At 46.5% G+C, this 21,088-nt stretch overlaps 1 protein-coding gene, 1 non-coding gene and 2 pseudogenes across 7 annotated transcripts in view; 3 read left to right on the forward strand and 1 right to left on the reverse strand.

Moving 5' to 3' along the window:
* LOC115930164 (neuroblastoma breakpoint family member 9) overlaps positions 1 to 21,088 on the forward strand; it is a 469,129-nt gene that overhangs the window by 205,498 nt on the left and 242,543 nt on the right. The gene's annotated exons all lie outside the window — the stretch shown is intronic.
* On the reverse strand, positions 2,592 to 3,099 carry LOC129533323 (putative protein FAM231BP; annotated as a pseudogene).
* LOC115933327 (uncharacterized) lies at positions 5,966 to 8,324 on the forward strand (annotated as a pseudogene). The gene is made up of 2 exons (XR_008679447.2): positions 5,966 to 7,371; positions 7,951 to 8,324. The product of XR_008679447.2 is annotated as an uncharacterized protein (transcript).
* TRNAE-UUC (transfer RNA glutamic acid (anticodon UUC)) lies at positions 6,811 to 6,882 on the forward strand. Its single transcript has one exon. It is a non-coding gene; the product is annotated as a tRNA-Glu (tRNA).

Genomic DNA, 21,088 nt, shown 5'->3' on the forward strand with positions numbered 1-21,088 from the left:
AAATTTGTTTGTGTTCTTTGTAGATTCCGATGAATCTACTGATGAGTAGATTGCAAAAATTTTCTCCCATTCTGTAGGTTGCCTGTTCACTCTGATGACAGTTTCTTTTGCTGTACAGAAGCTCTTAAGTTTAATTAGATCCCATTTGTCAATTTTGGCTTCTGTTGCCATTGCTTTTGGTGTTTTACACATGAAGTACTTGCCCATGCCTATGTCCTGAATGGTATTGCCTAGGTTTTCTTCTAGGGTTTTTATGGTTTTAGGTCTGACATTTAAGTCTTTAATCCATCTTGAATTAATTTTTGTATAAGGTGTAACGAAGGGATCCAGTTTCAGCTTTCAACATATGGCTAGCTAGTTTTCCCAGCACCATTTATTAAATAGGGAATCCTTTCCCCATTTCTTGTTTTTGTCAGGTTTGTCAAAGATCAGATAGTTGTAGTTGCGTGGCATTATTTCTGAGGGCTCTGTTCTCCTCCATTGGTCTATATCTCTGTTTTGGTACCAGTACCATGCTGTTTTGGTTACTGTAGCCTTATAGTATCATTTGAAGTCAGGTAGCATGGTGCGTCCAGCTTTGTTCTTTTGGATTAGGATTGACTTGGTGATGCGGGCTCTCTTTTGGTTCCATATGAACTTTAAAGTAGTTTTTTCCAATTCTGTGAAGAAAGTCATTGATAGCCTGATGGGATGGCATGGAATCTATAAATTACCTTGGGCAGTATGACCATTTTCATGAAGTGATTCTTCCTACCCATGAGCGTGGAATGTTCTTCCATCTGTTTGTATCCTCTTTTGGTTTGTTGAGCAGTGTTTTGTAGTTCTCCTTGAAGAGGTCCTTCACATCCCTTGTAAGTTGGATTCCTAGGTATTTTATTCTCTTTGAAGCAATTGTGAATGGGAGTTCACTCATGATTTGGCTCTCTGTTTGTCTATTATTGGTGTATAAGACTACTTGTGATTTTTGCACAAGAATTTTGTATCCTGAGGAGTCATTTTTAAAATAAATATATTGCAAATGACTTTTCCCAGTCAGTGAAAAGTCTGACTGAAAGCTGTCAACTGAAAAATCACACAATTTATAAATTTAGAAGGGAGATTTTATTTTGTATAAATGGTTACAGCCTGCAGGGTGGCCATTCCCACAGACTGGGAGGCATACCCTCCTGCTGAAACCGAAAAGTAGGTTTCCAGGGAGGGGAGGGGGGAACAGGGATTTATGTTGATGTGGTGGGCCACATATGCATATTCAACAGGGAATAGGAGGAGCTCTGAATATTCATGAAGGGATCCTGCTGCATGCATGCTGAGTAAACAAGCCTGTTACATGCAACCCATGTTCACTTTGTGGTGGAGGCAACATTTAAATACGTTATAATTAGGCCCTATGCTTCAAAAGGGGAAGCAGGGACACAAAGGCAATCAAGTGCACAGCCTCTGTAAACTGTCCAGAACCAGTCCACAGCCAGTGGTCTCTTATCAAGGGAAAGTTACTGAAAGCAGTCTCTTGTCCAATCAAAGCTGTAGTTATGGCTTGTGTAGGGAGGGCTCAGTCAGTTTATGGTTATTAGCGAGCTGCAAGTGCCACGGCATTGCTTATCTCAAGGCCAGTGCTTGTTTAGCTAGAGAAAATAAGGAAGAAGAAAAAAAACCTGTGGCAATTAGAACATAGTTTATTCTTTAGGTTGAGGGGTGCATGACTTAACCTTGCCTGGCATGGCCTTAGGTCTTGTTTATAATATGGTATCTTACTACTGTAAGGAGTCTGTTCTGTCAGTCTTAGGATCTCTATTTTAACAATAATGCTGGTCAGTTGTGTCTAAACCACAAAGGGAGAGAGTATAAGGAGAGGTGTCTGAGATTCCAAGTACTGGCCAGGAACTCAGTATTTAAGACTTCTCTGGGGTCTCCTTAGCCAAGAAGCCGTCTGTCCAGCTAGTTGGGTGGCTTCAGATTTTAATTTTAGTTCTGAAAGCATTTAATTTGATGAAATTTTGCCATATTTTTTCTTTATTTTTAAAGCCCGTCATGTTCTATAAAAATCTTTCTACTCAGGATGTGAATGGATTCTCTTAATTTTATGTCTCTATGAGTTCCAGAGTTTCAGTTTTAATTTTTAAATTGATGACATCTAAAATTCTACTCCTAACCAAAACATTTTTGGGGGTGACCAAGGACAACTCCAAAAATCTTCCATAGATGGAAGTAAGACTTACTCCTTAAAGAACTTTCTGGGATCCTGAGCTGCGGGGCGTAGTGGCTTTAGTGCACCTCTGCTCTTAAGACTATTCAGAAATTGTCTTTGTCAACACATCAGGCTGTTTCAAAATCAGCAATTTAGGGCTTGCTTGCAACACGCTGTTATGCAGCAGCTGTTTTTTGGATGTCATGAGTGCCTGCATGCATACTTCCCTGGGAATTTTCTAAATTGGAATTCTCATGGTATTTCAAGTGGCTTAGTTGTCTCTTTCTTTTGCCTACAGCCACATACATACCACCAAATCCTGCACTCCAAGCTTCTCCTTCCTCACCCTGAAATCCCAACCTCCAGTTAGACAATCCACATCTTCCCACACCTGCCTCAGGCTCCATCAGGCCACTGTGCCTCCCGCAGCAACCAGGCCAGGGGGAATCTGGATTCCTATTACACTTCTGAGGAAGGTGATCGGGGGCGTGGAGGATGTGGGTGGGAGGGGGTGAGACTGAGGGCAGGAGTACACTGTGGTCTTCTGTCTTCTACCTCGTTGGCCCAGGTGCTGCTCTTCCTCCGGTTGTCTGCTTTCAGCCCTGCGTAGGGAATCAGGTCTGCGCCCTCATCTTCCTGACTCTCATTTTGTGAGGACCTGAATGGATGAGCCATCGCTCCTGTCCCACACATGCTGTCCAAAAGGTGCCCTCCTCTCTCCTTGCTCCGGTTCCTGCCCTCTGAGCTCTGACACTCAGGCTGGGATGCCACCCAGTACAGAAGCTCTGCAGCCCTGCAGGGGTCTGACTGTTCCACACCAGCAGGATAAAGGCCACAGGGCATGCTGTGGTGGAAAAGCATTCAGAGGTGTGGGCTGAAGGCCTCTCTTTCCACAGTCCCTTTGAAGACCCCATGGAAGTCAGCACCCCTTTGAGGAACGAGGTGGCCCAAGGCCTGGTTTCACATGCAGGCTGTGGGGTCCCAGTGGGTCTTCTCTGTGCCTGGTATAGCCAACGGCTTCACGGATCTTACCCGGTGTCCTCTCCTCCACAACCCAAGCTCCTCCTTGACCCCCTTGCTCAGCTGTTCTCAGGACAGCAAGATCCCCAGCCCTTGGAAAAGCCCCATCTCCAGTGCTTGGAGAGGGAGTTGGGTTCAGGTCGTCTAACCACAGAAGGACAGAGAACCTGAGGCAGGAGGAAATCCCTTCCCTTGCTGGGTCTCTTGGCACAGCCCATCCAGGGGTCTGGGTCAGGGTCCAGGTATACTCTACCCTCCTTGAGGACCTGGACTTTTAGGCCCCCGAGGTTGGTCAACGTGGAGTCTTTCCCACTGTTCACCTGGGAACTGAAGGAATATCCCATGGGGCCCTCTCTTACTCATTAGAGACACCCAGAAAATACTCCATCCAGCAGAAACTGTGTGCAGTGTACCAGACCACTATAATTATAACCGCAGGGTGTGGAGTTCAGATACGTTTTGTGGCTATTTTCTCTCTGTCTGTGGCTTGCTTGCCTTTTCACTTTCTTAGTGGTATCTTTTGATGAGAAGGTGTGGCTAATGTTGATGAAGTCTCATTTATCATGTCTTTCTTATATATGTATTTTTTGTGTCCTGCTTATTGGTAGGCTAATCTTTGCCTACCAACAAGTCACAAAGTATCCTTGAAATGCTTTATATCTTTAACTTTTAAGTTTTGGTGTGTAATGCACCTGAAATTACTTTTGTGTGTAGTGGGGGGGGGGGGGGAGAATAACATTGTTGGTCTTCCCACATCCATATAAAAGTCCATTAATTGAAATGATTTATTTTCTTTTACTGAACTGCTTTTATTGAAAACCCATTTATTGACTGTATAGCTGTGGATCAGTTTCAAGTCTCTGAACTCAGTCTGTTTATCTATTTGTCACTCCTGATGCCTTGTCTGTAATAGCTTATAGTAAGCCTTAAAGTCAGATAGTACAAGTCCTTGTTCTTTTCTACACATTGCAATAATTTTTGAAATAGGTAATAACTCATAAAACCATCACACACATCAAGATATGCTGTCACTTCATCCCTTTCTGACATGGTTTGGCCATGCCCTCACCCAAATCTCAACTTGAATTGTATCTCCCAGAATTCCCATGTGTTGTGGGAGGGACCTAGGAGGAGGTAATTGAATCATGGGGGTGGGTCTTTCCTGTGCTATTCTCCTGATGGTGAATAAGTCTCACTATCTGCTGGGTTTATCACGGGTTTCTGCTTTGGCTTCTTGCTCATTTTCTCTTGCTGCTGCCTTGTGAGAAGTGCCTTTTCCCTCCCGCCATGATTCTGAGGCCTCCCCAGTCATATGGAAATGTAAGTCCAATTAAACCTCTTTTTCATCCCGGACTATGTTATGTATTTGTCAGCAGCGTGAAAACGGACTAATACACTCTCATTTCTGAGTGGGACACATGCTGTCACTCACATATGCTGGTTGCTGACTTGTGACGGAAGATTCTCTATTGTACCCTCTGGGGACAATACATCTCTAGTTGTCTGCGGGGAGGATGGACATGCAAAAAATCCACAACACTCAGCACTGTGTCTAGATTTAGTCCCATTAGTCTGAATGGGACTAATGCCCTTATAAAAGGGACCCCGGGGAGCTCTCTCGCCCTCTTTCTGCCCCCTGAGGATACAATGAGGAGGTGGCAGTCTACAACCAGAACAAAAGGCCCGCACCATAACCCTACCATGTCGGCACCTTGATCTCGGACTTCCAACCTCCAGAACTGTGAGAAATCAATTTCTGTTGTGAATCAGCCACCCAGTTTATGGTACAGTGTTAGAGAAGCCTGAACTAAGACACAGATGGAATCCCATGGAGGGTCTCTAATTTGCTAAGCTGGTCATCAGGCGGCATATTGCCAGTCAGAAACAGGAAGAGCTGACATTTTGTGTATATGAAAGAAGATAGTGGACAGGCCCATTGTGTCGGCTTTGTCCGCCTTCACAAACTGGAGACGGAAACTCGATTCACCATCTCCAGCCACGGGAGGACTGGGAGGACCTCCAGAGGAGGTTAGGTCGACTTCATGGTAACTTTAGATCCGGAAACCTCCCAGGATTTTTCTTGTCTTCTCTTTGATCTCTCTTCCGCCTACCCAACAGGACAGGACGCGCCACCTTTCTTTCCCGGCAGAAAGGGGTCCGTTGCGGACAAGACCAAAGTGAGCAGCTGGTTTCCCCTACGTGTCCTTCCAGGCCTGGGCATCTCTGGAGCTCAGGCTGACCCGAGACCTAACTCCCGGCGAGTGGGACAAGCAGGAGCCTGGAAGAGCGCGCCCACCGGGGTGGAGGTTGGTCGCCGGGGGTCGAGAACCGCAGTCAAACCCTCTTCTTCCCCGGGCACCGCAAACCAGCCCCCGGGGATGCCGAAGGAAGTGAGCCATAAATCTTCTCTGCAACCGAAAGAGGCCTGAAGCTCCAGGAGGGCCAAGAGGAGCCTCGTTGAGCGAACCCAGCCCTCTGCCTGGCTGGCCCTGGTCAACAGGCTCGGAAGAGGCTGATTTGGAGGACAGAACGGAAGAAAAGACCTAAAGGTTTCGAATCTCATGTAGAGATGTTAAAAGCCTCCAATCCTAAGGTCTGACTGTGCGGGGGAGCGAGGGGGTCTCAAGCTGGATCGACCCCTGAGCCTTCATCTGGAGAGTCCTCTGCACAAGCTCAGACAGCAGGACAACGCGCATCAGTGGTTCTCAAGAGGGGGCAACTTCGCCCTTACACGCCTCTCACCTCCACGCTGGGACACTAGGTCACGACTAGGGTAAGCGGGGAGGGAGAATGCTAACCCCCTGGCATCTATCTCGTCAGCGGAGGCGACGGCTGCTGCTAAACACCTTACAATCCACTGGAGGGCCCCTTCCCTACCCCGAAGTAGCCATTCCGCAGAAGTGGAGAGACTCGCGTGTAGCTCAATGCCCACGCACTTAGCCGATGGGAAATTACGAATTGCTGACCATTTGGCTCTTGGATCTGAGGAAAGAACTCCAGAGTCAGAGGGAACTCTCGAAGTTTTGCCCGGAGCAAACGGAAGGGTGGCGTTGCCATCACCTAAGATGGGAAAATGGCAGGTGTCACAGGTTGCAGGGGAAGGTCGGAGACCAGTTGAGGGCCCCGGAGCCTTCCTGGAGTTTCCCATCCAGCCGGTCTCGGTTTCCGCATCCGTCGGATTCCTTATGATGTTGAGGGTGCTGGCGTCTGGGTCCTTTATGATACAGAGGGTGCCGCCATCTCACCCCGGGCGCCTCCGCGCTCCCGTCTCCTCCTGGCAACCTGGTGCGCGGCTCCGGACCTGGCGACCCACGACCGGCTGGTCACTTGCTGCCACCTCGCAAAGGCGCATCTCTAGTCCAGTGGTGAGCTGCGGCTGGGTCGCTGCAACTCGCTCCAGGACTCGGGACTCGTGGCCTCGGTGTCCCTCTCGGAGCCCTCGGTGTGTCGCTTGCAGGCTCTTTTTTTGAAGAAAGCAGGGAGGGAATGGCCTTGTGAGAGACTCCAGGAGCAAAGAAAGACCCTCACAAGGCCCAAGTCCTCCCAGAGCTCAGGGAATCTGTCGCTTCTGACGGAAGATGGGAGAGAAAGCTCCCTCTTGTGTGTCTCTGGTGGTCTAGTGGCTAGGATTCGGCGCTTTCACCGCCGCGGCCCGGGTTCGATTCCCGGTCAGGGAATCGTTTTACACTGGGCGCCCTCCCGCAGGAATCTTCCTTCACTACGCTGTCAGCCGGCCTGCTCCAAGGGCCAGAGGCAGTAGAGTCTACGCAGCGGGGATAAAGCCGGGCGAAGGAGGGCAAGTGCTGGTGGACCACCTCTCACGACCCACCGCTCCTATTTATCTCCGTGTCCGTCATCCGCGGAAGCAGCTTTAGAGAGCGACTGAGCGTCTCGCTCCGGTGTACACAGCCGGGTAGAGATGCCAGCCCCTGTGGAGCTGCACCCAGTAAGCCCACCTTCTTTCCCGTCGCCACCCCGGAGACTCCCATCGGGCTGAGCTGCGAATAACTAAGAGAGAGGCCAAGCCAAGTCGTGGCGTTTGTGGCAGCCCCGGACACGGGCACCAGCCAGTCAGCGGAGCCTCCTCACCTCCGTTGCCAGCGAAGGCGCTCGTTAGGCCTTGGGAAGAGGCGACTGGAGGCGATGCCCGTGAATTTGTTAGGGGGGTGAGCGGCGGGTGACGTCCTCGAGGGCGGTCCCGTTTGCTGATTGAGCGGTAGAGGGAGGCGATGTTCGCTGACCCAACAAGGACAGCAGGTGGAGTAGGCACAGATGGAAAACTGCTGCCGGTGCCCTAAGCAGAAGGCAGGTGGAAAAATCAGCACTAGGACGTCGAAGCGATGGCACCACAGTCAAATCCCACGATGTCTACACTCTGCCAAGCACTTGCGCACGCTCCCCTTTTTCCATTCAGTACTCCCAAGAGGGGTTCGGAAGAACCCCGAGTCCACTGTAAGCTCAGGGGTGAGCGGGAGCCAGGGAGGTGAAGGGCGCAGACTCCGCAGAGGCGGCGGGCAGAACCGCGGGGGTGTGAGAGGCCGCGGTGGCTGCGGGGCGGGAGCCGCTGCTGAGAGGCGGCCTGAGTTGTCTTGCGGGGTGACTGTCGGTGGAATCTTTGGTGGAGAGTGGTTTGGAAGACTGGCGAGGGGCCGCAGTGGGGAGGGTGGTGACCCTGAGCGACCGGCCAGGGCCAGGAGGCTGTGCTGTCCCTGCAGGCCATGTGCTCATTTCCACTTACCTGGCAGGGGAGACACCGTGGTCACGAAGGCAGTTCTCCCAGAGTGAAGCTTCTTCATCGCACTCTAGAGTTGCTGATCCCTGTGATTTCCTCCATGTGGGAAACGGTGTTTGTGCTAGAAGAGGCTGCGCTCTTTACCTGACACAACGGGGTTCAAGACTGACAACGCCTCACGCCCACCCGAAAACGTTTACATGGCTTCCTTGTCTCTTTTTTTTTCTGTCCTAAAGTCGCCTCATCTTCACATCCCCTCTTTTATTTCTTCCACACTGGAGAGTGTCTCTCTCTCTCATTAAAAGTGCCACCAAATATTTGAAATATCTCAACCAGAAAGACTGCAATAAATACATTATTTCACTCGTGGAAGGTACAGACCAGGTAGATTGAGAGTTGCTTGATATTTTCTGCTAAACGGTGAGGCATAGAGCACTTGGAAGGTTTCTCTTTGGGCCACTGTTTGTGTACTCTTGGGTTTCCTTCTTTTCCCCAGACAGTATGTCGCTGTGGGGCCAGGGGTAAACCCTGCTTTCCGGCTTTCTGGCTGCAGATAAAGGCCGCAGCTGGTGCAGGAATCAAAAGCAAACCAAAAGACACGTGGGTTCGCCCCAGTGGGTCCAAGATAGAGTCTGACTGTACCAGGATTCGGATTAGAACAGAGGTTGCTGCAGGCACAACGCAGACTACTAACCACTAGAGAATCCCAAGGCGCCCCACACCTACTGCCCGTCGTTTTGCTTCCCCACCCCTCTATTATTTATTTATATATTTTTTTGAGAGACAGAATTTCGCTTTGTCGCCCAGGCTGGAGGGCAGCGGCACGATCTCGGCTCACTGCTACCTCTGCCTCTTAGGTTCAAGCGATTCTCCTGCGTCAGCCTCCTCAGTAGCTGAGACTACAAACGTGCACCACCACGCCCAGCTAATTTTTGTATTTGTGGTAGAGACGGGCTTTCACCATGTTGGCCCGGCTGGTCTCGAACTCCTGACTTCAAGTGAGTGATCCACCCACCTCCGCCTCCCAAAGTGCTGGGATTACAGGCGTGAGCCACCGCCCCTTGTCCCCCCGATTTTTTTTATTAACGTAAAAACATTATGCGATTTTTACTTCTTGATTCTTGGGCAGCTACAGGTTCTTGTGATTTTCTCTCACATCTTCTCCCCATTTCCCCCTCTCCATTCTGATACATGTCCCATCTTCTCTGCATCCAGCCGGTGCCCTCTGCACGGGCATCCTGGGCTGTCCCATTGTCTAGTCCTGGTCTCCCCTGCTTCTCCCTCCTCCTTTTCACGTTTTCCCTTTTGACTCCCCTGCCTCTTTCCCACTCCCGCCCCACCGAACCCATCTACTGAAGCCGAGTTGAGTGAAGGGAGAGCAAGCGGAACAGATGATTGCCTGAAGGCGGCGCAAAAGAACAGAAAGAGCTACCGTGAGAGCCGTCGGGGAGTTCAGCTTCCCTTGGGCCCTACTTGGCTCAGGCTGGGGTCGCAGATCCAGGCATTTCCAGAGGCACTGGCTTCTGAAGCAGGCGAGGGTGAACGCAGGGTGAAGGCCATTCGTCCGCCCTTCTGGCTTCAGAGTCACGCAATGCACACGTTTCTAACGTGCAACAACACGATTAGTCGACTCAGCCTCTCCGGTTTTGTGAAGCTTTGTAGTCTCCACAGTTGTCCCGCAGACGGCGAATGGCAACTCCTAGGGCTCAGTGATTGCTTAATCTATATAGAGATGAAAGCAAGCAATTGAGGTTGTCTCTGTGGCGCAATCGGTTAGCGTGTTGGGCTGTTAACCGGAAGCGTTGGTGGTTCGAGACCACCCAGGACGTGATTTTAAATGTTGGTGGTTGTGACCAGGCGCAGTGCCTCACGCCTATTAATCCCAGCGCTTTGATAGGCTGACATAGGGGAAGCCTCCACTGAGCTCAGAGGTTCAAGACCAGTGAGAATCCCATCTCATTAAAAAAAATAATTGCAATTTTATCTATCTCCTCAGACCTATCACTGTATTTAAAAGTGAAAGACTGTTTCCTTGTGTCTTGTGCATCCCATGAGGACAGACAGCAGAAGGACCCCCTCCGAGTCTCCTAGAAAATAAGATCTCTGCAGAACAAACTAGCTTGTATGTACGGGAATCGGAAAGTATTTGAAGAAACAAACTTCAAAAATTCTGCCTTGCTTTCCACAAAAATTAACCCATCACAGTCTGCCTTCAAGTGGCATCATACCTCTTCACATGACTCCTCCCCCTGCCTTTATGCTATTGTCATGCATTTTACTTTACACCTGTTATAAACCTTACAATCCATCTCTATTACTTTTGTTTCAAGAGTCAGATGTGTTTTTTTGTTTTTGTTTTTTTGTTGTTGGTGGTGGTGTTTTTAAGACAAGTCTCACTCTATCGGACAGGCTGGAGTGCAGTGGCTCAGTTTTGGCTCACTGCAACCTCTGCTTTCCGGGTTCGAGCGATTCTCCTGACTCAGACTCCTGAGTAGCAGAGATTACAGGCTTGGGCCACCATATCTGACTAATTTTTGAATTTTTAGTAGAGAGGAAGGTTCACCATATTGGCCAGGCTGGTCTCGAACTCCTGGCCTCAAGTTATCCGACTTCCTTGGCCTCCCAAAGTGCCGGGATTCCAGGCGAGAGCCATCGTGCCTGGCTAAACAGTCAGATGTTAAAATTATATATTTGCCTTTGTAGATGTCATTTCTAGTGTCTTTTTTTTTTCATCCAGATTTTCATCCCGTGTCAGTTTCCTTCTGCCTGGAGGACTCCTTTAACTTGTCTATTAGGTGTCTTAAACTTGCACTATCATTCACTGATGCTCTGTTCATTTAAAAAAAAAACCTGTTGGCCGGGTGTGGTGGCTCACGCCTGTAATCCCAGCACTTTGGGAGGCCGAGGTGGGTAGATCAGGAGGTCAGGAGATCGAGACCATCCTGGCTAACACGGTGAAACCCTGTCTCTACTAAAAATACAAAAAAACTAGCTGGATGTGGTGGCAGGCGCCTGTAGTCCCAGCTACTCAGGAGGCTGAGGCGGGAGAATGGTGTGAACCCAGGAGGCAGAGCTTAGAACCTGTCAAAAGGCATTCTTAGCCTTAAAAGAAAAGCCAGGGACATCCCTTGCCTCAGGACTCTCGAACTTAGAAAAACCTTTCACCCTCTATGTGGATGAATAACAAGGGACAGCTTCGAATGTTCTAACTCAAAGGCTGAGGAATTGCTTTGGACCAGTGGCTTATTTCTCTAAACAGCTAGACCAGGTGGCAGCTAGGTGACTAGGAAGCTTGAGATCTGTGGCTACCATCACTCTATGGTTAGAAGAAACCGCTAAGTTTACCGTGGGACAACAATTAGATGCCATACCACCCCACCCCCACCCCCTGCCACCCCATGAAGTACAGTACAGAGGGTCCTAGAGGCAAAAGTACACCAATGGCTAACAGGGGGCCAGTTACTTAAATATCAGACCCTTCTGCTTGACACCCCAGATGTTACCCTGAAAGTATCCTGATTTTTAAACCCTGCTACTCTGTTGCTGCACCTCACGTCTCAAGAAGCAGATCCCCAACTCATTGACTCCTGTGTGGAAACCACGGAAGAGCTCTACTCTAGAAGGCCCAACCTTGAAGACAAGCTCTTGTCTAACCCAAATGTTGAGTGGTTTAGAGATGGAAATAGCTATATTCATGACGGAGTAAGAAAGGAAAATTAGCCAACAAGAAGTCATTGAGGCCAAGGGATTACCTTCTCAGACTTCTGCTCAAAAAGCAGAATTAGCTGCTCTAATTAGGGCCTTCCAACCATGAAAAGACTTAAGCTGGACACGGTGGCTCACGCCTGTAATCCCAGCACTTTGGGAGGCCAAGGCAGTTGGGTCACCTGAGGTTGGGAGTTCGAGACCGGCCTAGCCAACATGGCGAAACCCCGTCTCTACTAAAAATACAAAAATTAGCCGGGTGTGGTGGGGGGCGCCTGTAATCCCAGCTACTTGGGAGGCTGGGGCATGAGAATCCCTGAGTTTGCAGTGAGCTGAGATTGCAGTGAGCTGAGATCATGCCATTACACTCCAGCCTGGGTGACACAGCAAGACTCCGTTTCAAAAAAAGAAGAGAAAAACCAAAACCTCAAGAGTCAATGTGTTGACTGACTCTAAATGTGGGTTCCTGGTGCTCCATGCTCATGCAGCCATAGGGAAGGAAAGGGGACTATCAAGAACCAAGGGATCCCCCATACAACTTTACTCAGATCTTGGAACTTTTAGATGCTGTCCAACTCCCAAAGAAATAACAATTACTCACTGCAGGGGACACCAGAAGGGAGACACTTTTATTATTAGAGGAAATTCCCTGGTGGAAAGAGCAGCTGAGGCCACAGCTAAGGAAACCCTGGTATTTCAAGCTGCTGCACTACTACCAGGTACTGCATCCGTGTCAGTGACACCATACTATACCCCTAAGGAAATTAAAGGGACTGAGTAAAAGGCTTCCAGGGAGACCCCTCTGGATGGTTGCTAGAAAAGAACAAACTCTATTCCTGAGGCTGACAGATGGGAAATAATTAAACATTTTCATGATTCCTCACATTTGGGACAGGATTTTCCATTTAAATTAGTTTCCTAAATATTCTTGCAGAAGGGACTGTTCCAAACTATAAAAAGGGTTACCACTCAGGAACCCACCCCATACCCTGATCCCTGCTTAAACCTATAGAACACCAAGGAACATACCATGGTAAAGACTGGCAGACAGACTTAACCCAGATGCCACCTTACAGGGGACTACAAGATTTGCTAGTGTTTATAGACACTTTCACCAGGTGGATAGATGCTTTCCCCACAAGGACAGGAAAAGTACTGGAAGTGTCTAAATTCTTTAAGAAATCATTCCAAGATTTGGATTACCAAAAGGTTTGCAAGGTGTCAACTGACCTCACTTCACAGCTAAGGTGACCCAGTGAGGTCATGCCTCAGCCTTAGGCATTACCTATCTTCACTCCTCATGGAGATCTCAGTCTTCAAATAACATAGAAAGCCAATCGCGACATTAGCAAAACTCTTTCAGTTTCGGGGCTTGCCTGCCCTGCGTCACTATCATTGTTTCCTTGGGTTTCCCAGGAATGTACATGTGTGAGACTGCCGCCCTGCTTATAGATCTGTTTCCCTGCAAGGAAACAGGAATATGTTGCCTGTGGCTTCCAGAGTTGGAGATACATGTAGTTGCACCCCTGAGGGCTAACATTTAATTTTGGAATCAAGTGATGCATTCAGACTGGTTGTTATCATTCTGTGGTATATATTTAGTGAACATATTCATGATTGAGTTTCCTGCTTTTAGCTGGAGCAAGAAAGTTTTATAATTGTGATTTGTATGAAAAAATCATAGGCAAGGGAATGGGTGTAAAATAAACTTTATTGTCAGAGGTTTCTAAAGGCTCATCCTTCAAGGAAAACAGACGTATGCTGAAGAGCTGATAAACTGTCTACAGCAGTGTTATTCTAACCTAATCTTGATTCCAAGTTCTTGCCATTTTCCTCCAGCTGCTGTTGACTCCAGTTACATATAGGATGGGGGAGAGGGGATTATCTATGAATCTAGGCATCACTGTCTCTTGGGCCGTTATCGCATTTGCAGGCTGAAGGGATGTGATTTCTACAATCAAACTATCCATTTGGAGTACAAATCTGGAGTGGCTGTAGAATTCGGTTCTCAGAGATGAGCTTGCAGATTTGGACTTTCAATTGTTCTGTTGTTTTAGTTTTTCTCATCAACTGGGGAACTGTTTGTGACTAAGCTTTGTTAAAAGGAGAGAAGAGCTTTTCATAGTTCCAACATTAGTTGTTACCTGAAACAAACAAAGACACACACACATACAATTAAACAGTAATCTTTGGTGAGGTCTTCCTGGTACCTGTGGCTGGAGTGAGAGCTGAGTGGTGATACAGGCCAGGTGCAAACTGAGTGCAACTAAGTGGATAATCTCCAGTAGTGAACTACAGTCTAGAAGAAGATAGTAATAATAGATTGAAAAAAAAGTCTCCTGAAATGAACTAGCTGGCCTGTGGTGTAGGACACAGGACCCCACCCAGCTTATGATTCTAAGAGCCTTGCTCAAAGCCACTGCAGATGAGTTTGCTAGGTCTCTACCACCTTCTCAGCATCAACTGACTCTCCATAATACTCCTCTGGAGAGAAATAAGGGTCTTTCAACCTCCCAGGAAGGGATTTGCTTAGCCTCAAATACGCACATTCAGAAATAGCTTGTCATAAGAAAGAGAGGATAGTTTGCAGAGAAATAACCCGCCTAAGTCCACATGCTATTCCTTTTAAATAAGAAAGTGGTGCGAAGGGAAGAGCCCTGGAATGTCAAAGCCAACAGGGTGCTCACATACCACCCAAGTACAGTTCCATCTTTGGCCATAAGGAAACAATAGTGTCAAGAGGCTAAGGCCTCATGATCTGTAGGTGAAAAACCTGGGATGAGAATCAAGGCCTCAAACCTTTTCCACTACATCACAGAGTTTAGGAGCAGTTAGAGGGAAGGCTTCAATCTGGAGAACACTAACAGGCTCTAGAGATTATTGGGTCATGGTGGCTGGGACAGAAATAAGGATTCACAGAAAGATGTTTATAGTAAATGTTCTTTTGGGATTTTGCTTGATAAAAAGGCTGAGCAAAAGTAAAAATTTATTTCTTTTCTTTTTTTTTTTTTTTTTAGACAGTTTCACTCTTGTTTCCTAGGCTGGAGTGCAATGGTGCAACCTCAGCTCACCACAACCTCCACCCCCTGGGGTTCAAGCAATTCTCCTGCCTCAGCCTCCCAAGTAGGTGTGATTACAGACATGCACCACCACGACCAGCTAATTTTTTTTTTTTTTTTAGTAGAGACAGGGTTCCTCCATGTTGGTCAGGCTGGTCTCAATCTCTCAACCTCAAGTGATCCTCCCAAAGTGCTGGGATTACAGGCTCCAGCCACCACACCCGGCCAAAAGTAAAAATTTTCTAATTGCAATTCTGAACCACTTAGGGGTTGTGAAATCAATATAGTGGACTGCTTATTACTACAGGCTTTATTTAAATTCTAGGTAGGGTGGATTACACACAGTAAAAGATTTTTTAAAAACTGATCACAGGACAGGCGCGGTGGCTCATGCCTGTAATCCCAGCACTTTGGGAGGCCGAGGCAGGCGGATCATGCGGTCAGGAGATTGAGACCATCCTGGCTAACACGGTGAAACCCCGTCTCTACTAAAAATACAAAAAAAACAAAAATTAGCTGGGCATGGTGGTGGGTGCCTGTAGTCCCAGCATCTCAGGGCACTAAGGCAGGAGAATGGTGTGAACCCAGGAGGGAAGAGCTTGCAGTGAGCCAAGATCACGCCAATGCACTCCAACCTGGGCAACAGGGCAAGACTCCGTCTCAAAAAAAAAAAAAACTGATCACAAAGAATTGTATATTTCTCACTGCATCTTGTGGTCAGAAAAGTTTGAGAAACTGCTCCACATAGGCAAATTACAGGTCCAATCTCTCCATCTACCTCTTTAACTCTTCTCTATTTCCACGCTATGCAGACAAGACCATGGAGAGAGGAAGGCAAATTCCATCAAGGGGTGGTGTTAAGTCTTTTCTATGAGGTAGCTGCACATTTGGGGCACTTCAATACTGGTTACTTGAGATTCTAGTAGATAGATTGTCCTTTTCATCTCTAGCCACATGGTAAAATTACTTGGGAGCTTTTTAAGACTACTAGTGGCTTCCACCCACCTGGAAGCATTTAAATCAGAATCTCTATGTGTAGAGTCCAGGCACTTGTGTTAGTTAAAACCTCACCAGGCTTTATAATATGACAGAGTGGTTTAAAGCTACTGAGTAGACCCACCCTATTTCCTACCTTTCTCTTTGTTCCTCTTTCACCATAGGCTTCTTTCCCATGAGAAAGTAAAGATTTTAGTCTCTGTTTTCAGAGTCTCAAGTAAATCACTCTCTTTCTCAACTGGACTTCCAAGGCAAAGATTTCTTTCTATTTATCTATCTGCATTTTTACAAAGTTGGCTTCTGGATTCCCTTTTCCCGAACTTAATTCACCACAAAGGCGCCCCTCAAGTCAAGGAGCTGGGCTTTCATACACCTGCACCTGTCAATCGTGGGTCAATATTTTGCAGGCAGGGTTGCTGGGTGCTGTGGGATTGACATAAACTCCCAGGTATTGCTAGCTCTGAGCCTCAGGCAAGCTTGTGACTAAATGACTCCAGTAGTCTGAGGATAGTCCTTACTCAGAAGGGTCTTTGGAAGGAAAAGCAAACATAGGCATGAGAGTTTAAAAAAAAAAAAATCTCATGTCATCTTGGCTTATACCTAACAGAACTTGTGCAAGAATGAATATTAAGGTGGGTATTGTACACAGCAGAACTTAATAAATACCAAGTCTGGAGTTTAAGGGATAGGCTGAAGAGATTTTGCAGGTTTGTAAACATTTTTGCCAACTTGAACACACTTTTCTTCGGGTTTGGTTTTTCTCCTCAGTGGTAAGACCTACGCACAATAGGGTAGCTAAGATATTATAATTTGAATCGATACATTTGTATTTTGCCAAGGACCGAGATGAACTATGATGATTTCCATTTTTTGGTACTTTATTTTCATCAGTTTGAAAATTAGGACTTTTGCTCCTTTTTTGGCTTGTGGCACCTTTCCGGTTTTCACACTTTCTCAAAGACCAGTAACTTAGAATCTAAATTATGATCGCTTATTCTTTCAGTACTCTAGGGGAAAGATGATTTAATCTTGACAAAATGTATTCAATTAAAATAATTGTTCTCTTAAATCTTTCTTTCTTTCCTTCTTTCTTTTTTCTTTTTTTGGAGATGGAGTCTTGCTCTGTCACCCAGGCTAGTGTGCAGTGGCACAATCTTGGCTCACTGCAACCTCCACCTCCCGGGTTCAAATGACTCTCCTGCCTCAGCCTCCTGAGTAGCTGGGCCTATAGGTGCATGCCATCACACCCGGCTAATTTTTGTATTTTTAGTTGAGATGGGGTTTCACCATGTTGTTCTCTTAAATCTTTTCACCTTTTAAGTTTGTCCTTCTTTTCTCCAATTTGCAATAGTGGAGAGTGGCTTGCAGCTAAATAGTATACTTCTCAGAGCTACTTATTCCTGGAGCCTGGCAGTCTGCAGGCCTGGAGGGGGAGCATCTAGAAAGCAGCCCTCTCTAAGTTGGGAATAACTATGAGAATTGTGGGTTATAAGGCTTTGAGCAGCTCTGGCCTCCCTGTCCTCTTTTGTTTCCACTGTGGGGTGTGACAAGAGAAGGGACTCATCTGAGAGTGACTTCATATTGTGGCCTTTCACCATTTACCTCTAGAAATTTGATTCAGGCAAGCCAGGGAGTCTCTGGTATTCTTCTCTGAGAAGAAGAATTCATTATACAGCTGGACAATGGAATCTATGATCTGCCTGTAGAGGTTAGAGGTGCATCCTCTTCCAGGAAATAATTACAATTTAGGCAAGTTATACATGTGTGCTTAAGAGAATGTTTTCTGCACATTTCATGTTCTTCCTTTCTATCTTAGCCTAGGGAGAAAACCGTGGGGACTCAAGGCTGGAACTTTAGTGTGATGGGGCAGAAGCTTAATTTTCGCATGATTCTCAACAAATGGCAGCACATCCCATATATTATCATGTCCAATGGCTGCAATATGAAGGAGACTTCTCTGAAATAGTTGCTGCTTTGGTAAAAAATTAACTAGATGGATTCAAAATCAAATTTGAAGAAAGCTGAGCAGGCAGAAGAAACAATCAGTGAACCTGAAGATAAGGCAATGGAAATCATCCAGTTTGAGGAACAGAAATAAAAAAAGATTGAAGAAAAGTGAACAGAGCCTAAGTGACTATCAAGTGGACCAACATATGCATTGTGGAATTTCTTTTTTGTTGTTGTTGTTTTGGGGGGGGTGGGAGGGGGGATGGAGTTTCATTTTTGCTGCCCAGACTGGAATGCAATGGCGCTGTCTCAGCTCACCACAACCTCTGCCTCCTGGTTTCATGCAATTCTCCCACCTCAGCCTCCCGAGTAGCTGGGTTTGCAGGCATGCACCACCATGCCTGGCTAATTTTGTATTTTTAGTAGAGATGGCATTTCTCCATGTTGGTCAGGCTGGTCTCAAACTCCTGACCTAAGGTGATCCTCCCGCCTTGGCCTCCCAAAATGCTGGGATTACAGGCATGAGCTACCGCTCCCAGCCTTGCATTGTGGAATTTCTAAACAAGAGGGAGAGAAGGGCAAGAGAGAATATTTGAAGAAATCATGGCTGAAAGCTTCCCAAATTTGATGAAAGGCATGAATACAAACACAGTAGCATAACAAACTCCAAGTAAGATAAACTTAAAGAGACCTACACCAAAACACATTATAATCAAACTTTCAAAAGTCAAAGACAGACAATCTTTAAATTGGTAAGAGAAAAGCAACTGGTCACATGCAAGAAATCTTTAATAAGATTATCAACAGATTTCTCATCAGAAACTTTGGAAACAGGAAGGACAGGAAATCAAAAGCTGCCAACAACCAGGAGGGGTGGCTCATATCTATAATCGCAACACTTTGGGTGGCTGAGACAGGCAGAGCAGATCACTTGAGTTCAGGAGCTCAAGACCAGCCTCACCAACATGGCAAAACCCTGTCTCTATTAAAAATACAAAAATTAGCCAGGCGTGGTGGTGGGTGGCTGTAATCCCAGCTACTTGAGAGACCAAGGTGGGAGAATCACTTGAACCTGGGAGGCGGAGGTTGCAGTAAGCCAAGATCTCACCACTGCACTCCAGCCTGGGTGATAGAGTGAGACTCTGTATTAATACACAAACAAACAAAAGCTGCCCGTGAAGGGGAAAAGGATCAATAAATGAGCATTCCAAAAAGTCAAAAGTCACACAAATATCAAGCCAAAAGAAACTGGTTTCCTGACTGGAAATTGAACCCGGGCTATGGCATCAAAACACAGAACTTTAAGCACTGAACTGCAAGGTAGAGCAGACTTTATTGTGCATCCTGGAAGGGATCCAGAGCAGGCAGTTTGAGCTTATGAAGAATTTTAACTTTGTTTTGGGTCAAATTTTGCTCTTTAATTTAGTCAAGAGAATTTTTTTCCCTACACAACACACATAATATTGTCAAGAGAATTTTGAAGGGTAGCCATGACACTACTATGTGTGTTTGTTTTAATGTGATCTTCCTATGAACTGTTAAAATAAGAGATCCCTAAAGTCATTTTTTTTTTAATTCAGGTGTCTAATTTAAGGGATCCATCTTCAGGCCATTGGCAATTAGAATTTCCAATGGTGTAATTATTGCAATAGCAATTCAACCAAATAGCCCCTTTGTGGAAAGCCCAGGATGTCATTTTCCAGGTTAACCTTCTGGGAAGGGCAAACAAGAGGCAATCCCAAAGATTCCCCTGCAAGAAAAAAGTTCAATGCAAGGAATAGACCACAGATGGGTAAGGATGATGTTTGCCTCCAGCAACCCACAAATTTATGGGGACTTCCAGTCACAGACCTGTGAATCCGTGATACCAGGTAGGCCCTCTTGGGATTGAGCTTTCCTAGAACTAACCAGGCAACAAGAATTGAGATGACAAAAGCCTCAAAGGGATGGGACTTCTTAAGACAAACCCCAAGAGCTTGACATGGTCAGAACAAAAAGTGTGCTGGGGTTCCCAGCCATTTTCAGACAGGCCACCTAGTATGACCTGAAAGTTGCCGCCTCTTTCCAGATAGTGGAAACCAAGAGAAAGCGCTCCCACTTGCTCACAAGTCAAGCTCTCAAGGACATAAAATAAGATGAGAAGGAACCTCAACCAGTACCCCCTTTTATGACAGAATGACACATAGAGACAAAGACAAAGGAACAGACAATTTCAGGGAAGAAAGGGATTAAACAATAGGAAATGGTACCACAAAGTACCAAAAAGCACGCCAGAGTCACTACACCCAAGACTAGTCACACAAATCCTTTTCTCCAATTAATCAAGATTTTGGAGAGGGAAAAGAAAGAAACAGTGATTTTTACCATCCACTTGATGAGATTCCACACAGAGAAGGAGGCCAGGAGCCTGGCTGGTAAAAAAAATGCATCTGCTTATGATAGCTGATCAGATCCTGGGTTCTTCACTGGAGCTTCCAGAAGAGCAGAGCTTTCCTATCCTGCTTACAGCTCCAAAACTGTAGGGGCCAATGGAAACCCTCCCTCTTAACTCTCTGAAATTTCACTCAAAAATCAAGTCACGAAAGGCAGATTAATTGGAGAAAAGGCATAAAATGTACTAACATGTGCATGGGGAGAGCCACAGAGTGATTACCCTCCCCTACCCACAATGGGATGCAGAAGCTTATATACCATCTCGAGGTAACAGAATGAATGAGGGCTCAAAGCATGGCCAAAACCAGGTGCAATCAGAGTCACAGGTATATCCGTTTATTGCGGACAAGATAAGTGATGGTAGGGAGAGAAAATGAGTCTCGGCTAGCAAAGGTGGTCTTAATACGTAAATGAAACCTTACAGGTAGCAGCTCTCAGAGACAATAAACCCTAAAAGTTTCTTTCACACCTTTACAGGTGTCAGACTCTCAGTTAATCTTTCCTAGATCTGGACAAGGAAAGACTTGGCTGTATCAATGCAGATTCCCTACAGATGCAAATCTCCCCAACAAAAGACAACTTTGCAGGGCTACTTCTGCAGCTGGCCTTCTGAACAGACATCTCAAAATATGTCAAAGAAATGTATTTTGGGGTAAAATATTTTTAATCCCTTCACATCTACAGCCTGATGCACCTGTCGTTTCAATGCACCATTGTTGGTGGCAACTCCATTCTTCCCTACACTCAAGCCAAAAAACCAGGTTCTCCTTGAGGCTAGTCTTTTTCTCACAGCACACATCCAATTTGTCAGAAAACTTATGTTTCCTGTTTGGTTAATTACAGATTTTGATCTGCCCAATCTTTCTCTTTCCTGGTCTCTGAATTTTGGCAAAGAAGTCTCCTGATACAGGCAGGATCGATTCTACTGACGATTCTCAAAACCATCAGACACTTAAGAGCCTTAATCTCGGGGTCGGGGTTTGGGCCGACCTCGAACCTTTTCTTTGGGCC

The sequence above is a fragment of the Gorilla gorilla genome, chromosome 1, assembly GCF_029281585.2.
Source record: "Gorilla gorilla gorilla isolate KB3781 chromosome 1, NHGRI_mGorGor1-v2.1_pri, whole genome shotgun sequence".
Classification (NCBI taxonomy): domain Eukaryota; kingdom Metazoa; phylum Chordata; class Mammalia; order Primates; family Hominidae; genus Gorilla; species Gorilla gorilla.